Genomic DNA, 5,674 nt, shown 5'->3' on the forward strand with positions numbered 1-5,674 from the left:
TTTTGATTTCTGCTTTTGTCATACCTGCTTGCTCTATAGGAAAATCCCTGATCAATGGGTTTCTGTCTATATAAGCTGGCTATTATTTCCGTTCGGGACTGCATTGTAAAGAACTGCTTTTAGATGCTTGCAGTCCGGTTAAGCGAATAAAGACTCTTCTACAGTTCAAGGCATTACAGTGGCTGCCATTATTGATTGACTGGAACCCTCAACACTCCCAACATTTCAAAAATTACTCAAGAGCCATAAATATATATATTTACAAAATAAATATTTTTTAAAAAATGAAATCACCATTATCTGAATGTTATTTTACATTAAATTTTTTTCAATCGTACGTCAAGCTACATGTATATACGGAACAGCTGCATGAGGCTGAGAGCCGCAGTTTGCAAACCCCTGCTCTAAGTCATATGGAGCCCTGGTGACACAATGGATTAGTGCTGCTAACTGAAATGACGGTGGTTCAAACCCACCAGTGGCTCCACTAAGAGCCATGGTGGCATAGTGGCTACACATTGGGCTGCTAATGACAAGGTCAGCAGTTCGAAACCACCAAGTACTCTTCAGGAGAAAGACCAGGCTCTCTGCTCTTGAAAAGAGTTACAGTCTCAGAAACCCACCAGGCAGTTCTACCCTGCCCCACAGGGTCCCTGTGCAGCGAAATGACTTGGTGGCAGTTGGGTGTGGTTTTGTGGAGTACTGGCTCACTGGAGACGACCACCACCAAAACCAAACTCACTGACACCCGATAGGACCCAGGACAGCTGCTTTGGAGGGTTTCTAAAATGGTGAATCTGTAGGAGTACAAAGCCTCATCTTTCTTGCTGGTGTTTTCCAGCTGCGTCCCCCGCAGTCAGCAGCCCAATGTATGCTACCGGGGCTCCCTCCACAGTAGAAAAGACCTGGTAATCTGCTCCTGTAATCTAATTAAACTAATCTAATCAGCCTAGAAAAGTCTGTGGGCCAGTTCTAATCTGATACATTGGGTCACTATAAGACAAAAATAAACTAGACTGCACCTAACAGCAGCAGCAATATAATATACACTGTGGCATATATCAGATTAAAGACACAGTGTTACATTCTTAATGCACATTAAGATCTCAGCTACACCTGTCAGGACATATTAAGACAGTTTTGGATTTCCTGGTCAAGAGTTTTATCATGTAAGTTTATTATCTGCTCTCTAAGCTGGCTAATTCATTTAATTAAAGCCTGGGGCTCATGGCAAAGTTGAGAATTCAGTCATGACTGACTTCATTTACTTTGATCTCCATTTGTATTCTAAATCCTGAACAACTTCTTACAAGTCAGTGGTTCTCCAACAATTCCAGATCAGAACCAGAATCTATTGGAAAACTATCTCAGACACCAGTCAGTGTAAGACATGAAAAAATAATAACATTATAAATTACCAAGGGTTCGTGAGGGAGGGGAAAAAAATGAGGAATTGATACCAAGGACTCAAGTAGCAAGAAGAGGTTTTGAAAATGATGATGGCAACAAACGTACAAACGTGCTTGACACAATGGATATATGTAGGATGTATGTACAGATTGTGGTAAGAGCTGTATGAGTCCCCAATAAAATGATGAAAAAATCTCACTGATGGAGACCATCTGGGTGTTCACAGTTCATGCCCATTGATTTATTGGGCAATTTGGTAGATGGCAACAACTCACCTAATATCTAGAGTAAGTCAGTGGATTTTGCTTTTCTCTAGTATTGAAGTGGTCAGAGATATTTACGATTTGTGCAAGTGAGTGGGTAGCTTTAATTTTGTAATCATTTATCCATTCATAAAAGCCAACAGGGATGATCTAAGCACTGATCGCTACCAAATGAATGCAGGGTCAAAAGAGGCTAACTAGCCTGTGTTCTAGGAGTAGAGGTGTGTGCCAGACCAATAGATTAGGTTACCTGTGGGTCTGCTTTTTATTCAAATTATAGGCCCAAACTTTTCAAACTTCCCTTTGCATATATTTTCTTTCCTTTAGAGGTAAAAAGTGATCTTTACTTTATAGTAAAGATTGTATTAGGTATTAGGACTGATTATATAATTTACATTGAAAAGAAACATTCTTCTTTTCTCTTTTTTTCTTTCCTCCTGCGCCACTATGTTTACCCATTGTTCACCTCTGAGTAATTCCTCTCAGATACAATTCTGATCATCAAACAAACCAGGAAAACTATACCCCCCTCACAATTAAGTTTAGAACCCTTGCTATCCCCCACCCCTATTGTTCATGATTGACTCACTGGTCACTTCCCCCACCTCTGCCCTTCCTAATTGTATAATTATGCTTCATCTAATTGGAATTATGGACTGTTATAATACCTGTGAGAGTTCCCAATAAAATGACTTAAAAAAAGGGTGAAATCCAAAACAACAAAAAAGAAATTCTTCTACCAAAATAATTTCTGAGAAATAGGTGACTGCTGAAGTAGAATACACAGTAAGCCCTCTCTACAAATGCCGGAATAAATCCTTCTAGAAAATCATGAACATGCATTTAAATTAGGATGTCAAAATCACGCCTAACTAACTTGAGTGGAAACACAAGGGGGCTTCAAAAAGTTCATGGAAAGGGGGAATGAGAAGGTAGTAGAATTTTTCCACAAATTTTTGAAGGCCCTTTGTACTTCTTTGAGTAGACTGATATTCTTCTTGCAGTGGGAGGTTTCTGAATGGTGCTCTTCAAACAGTGCAAGCATTCTGTTTGCTTTTCCTGAATGATTATGAAACAATAGATTAAGTCTATAGACCATGCTTTTCACCATGCATTGTTTTAGGTCTTAATTACCCTGTAATTTTACTCTTCCCAAGACTGCTTTCTAATCAGACAAAGAAGAAAAAGTAATTAAATCACTTTGACAAAGACCTAAACATCATTCAAATTATCTTGAGCAGTCATATGAACTGCTTAGGAGGTCTTGATAACAATGGTCCATTCTTTGATTGTATGTAGACTCCCACAGGTAGTGTGAGAAACCTTGCTTTGTAAACATGATTTCTATTATTATTCAGCCTATCTATAACTTCAGGAGGAAAAAAAAGACCCCCCCAAATGCCAGCATTCAGAAAACTTCCTTATTCACACCCTGTTTTAGGTTATTAACATAGGAATTATGGGGAGAAGTAGATGTTTAACAAACAACTTCCTGGGGGCGGACAGTGCCAAGGAAACAGGAAAATGTCCTAGCAAGTCTTCTAGCTGTGATGGGCTAATTTATTTTTATTTACAATTCACTAACCTTCTTCATATTTTAAAACCATTTAATAAAGAAATGACTTTCAACAGCAGCTGATAAGAACTAAATGGATTCAGAAGAAAACTGGACAGTAAGGATCATGAACGTTAAATTATATTTCTGAGTTTACCAAAGACTGAGCTCCTTGGGAGCCCTTCAAAAGCAACATCTGTATCTTTTTACCCGTGGTCTGCACAATGAAAGGGTGACTTTAGGGGTGACCCTTCGTAGACAAGGTAATGTAGACTGACTGGGCAGGGTTTCTTCAACTTGAAAATCCTTCAAGAAATGAACCTGGTTTTCTTACAACAGTTTACAAATAGGCATAAGGCTCAAGGTTTTCAATTTATTAGTGGGCATATAAAATTTACTTGGTTGCTTCTAAACAACTGTTAGCAAGTTTAAGCAAGGCAGAAGTCTGGAAATCGTTTTCAAATGAGGGCTCAGACTTTGTACAAGATGATTTCTGAACTCATAAATGTTGCCAGGAGAAAGGTCTGTGATCTTCCATTGCCACCTCAAAGACTGATCAAAAGGGAGGCTGTTCTCCAGTTTTCTACCTGCCATGCAGATGGAAAGTATGCTGGTCACATTTCATACTATGCTAAGTCACATCACTCTGGAAAACTAGGGGCCTTGCAAGAAGCTATATATATATGTATATATATATTGCTTTAAGTAAAGGTACCATTTTATAAAATAACAACTTCTGTATCAGACCAAGAAGTTCTTTCTTGTGAGTAACATTTATATGACTCTCATTGATAGGGGGAATAGGACGTTCTCACATAACAGGTCTAAAGAATGGTTTTGAAAGCTATTTTGTTTCAGCGATAAACACTATCGAACTCTAAGGTGTCCTGGTGGGAAAGGACTTCCTCTCTAGAGCTGGCTGGTTTCCCTAGAAAAATGACCAGTATTTTTATGAAAATAGAAATTACTTGGCTATATTTGTGGCTCTAAGGAGATATTCATATTCAAACTATTTTAAACCAGAAGGCATTTAGTCAAAGCTTTCCACCTTGTCCAGAGAAAGATAAGGCTTTCTATTCCTGTAAAGATTTCATCTCAGAAACCACTCGGGGCTGTTCTGTTCCGTCGCATTGGGTCCCCATGCGCCAGAACTGAATCCAGGGCAGTGAGTTGTTGGTTGTCTTTGTCGTCGTCGTTGCCCCCCAACCCCACCCACACCGTCCCCCAACATCTTTGAATTGGACTCGGTGGATCCTCTGGTCCACTAGGCTTCTTTGGCATGTGGAAACAGGCTGAGAGAGCTTGGGCTGCTAGCTAAAAACAGGAATCGACTGCACCTCCCTCCCTGCTGCAATGGCTATGATGTGTCCAGGGGCTCTTGGACTACCAAACAGCAAGCTGAAAGTGGAGTTTATTTGGAAATGATAGAAAAGCAGGTGACCCAGCTGGTGGGGCCTCAATGGAGTTGCCGCCACTGACTGAACTGTGTTTAGGGTTTTTTTTTTTTAAGTGGGTGTGGGATACTTTAGCCTGTCTGTATCTCCAGGTTACGGCCAGACCAATCCCAGGACTGGGTCTGTTTCTCAGGTGCACTACATCTGGTCATGCTCGCTCCACAGTGGGTGTTGCCTAGGCATGGGCCAGGAAATAAGCATGACGTGTTCAACAAAAAGTCTTCTTAGGTTTGAGGACGCTGGAATTTAGAATCAGCCTAGGGGGCTGGTGCCTGCAGGTTTAGGATTTACATTGTCCTAGGGGGTTGAAGTCACCCAGCCAGAAAGCCTGCCACTCCCCATACTCCCCGAGGCACGCCCTTTCCCCCTCCACTGGTCCCATCTCTCACTGCCCCCTTCTCCAGCTGATTCCTGTTCATTACACCTGTCCTCTCACCTGTTCTGTTAAACTGCAAAGTGAGCAGTTGGAAACTACCAGTCGGTCCACGGGAGCAAGGGGAGGCGTTCTACTCTCGTAAAGGGCTGCAGTCTTGGAAACAGACGCAGTTGTACTCTGTCTTTAGAGGGTGGGCGGTGGGTCGAAACCTACTAGATATTTAATTTGAATTTTGAGTCTGAGTCTGGGCGAACAGGGAACTAAGACACAATTGACTCTACCACACATTCCATGCCAGACACGATTTCTCTGAGGAGGCAATCGCCAAGGAGATGTGCATGGCGATCCAGGACAGAAGCGGTTGAAGACCTCGAGTTAAGTTTTCGGCGCTTGGCCGGGGAACAGCCTGGGACTGGCGATGGCCAGAGCTCTTCCCCGGCAGGCTTCCTCCTGACGGCACCCCGTGTTTGCTTCAGCTCAGCAGGAAGCTAGCGTGAACGGGCCAAACCGTTATCTCCTTTGCACCTCCGTGCACCCTGGAGTCGAGATGCGCGCCCCAACTCCGGGAAGCCAGAAGCTGGCGGATCGCCGGACCTGCGGGGCGCTTTCTCGGCCG

The sequence above is a fragment of the Echinops telfairi genome, unplaced genomic scaffold, assembly GCF_000313985.2.
Source record: "Echinops telfairi isolate 266 unplaced genomic scaffold, ASM31398v2 ScPeMD7_23;HRSCAF=83, whole genome shotgun sequence".
Taxonomy (NCBI): domain Eukaryota; kingdom Metazoa; phylum Chordata; class Mammalia; order Afrosoricida; family Tenrecidae; genus Echinops; species Echinops telfairi.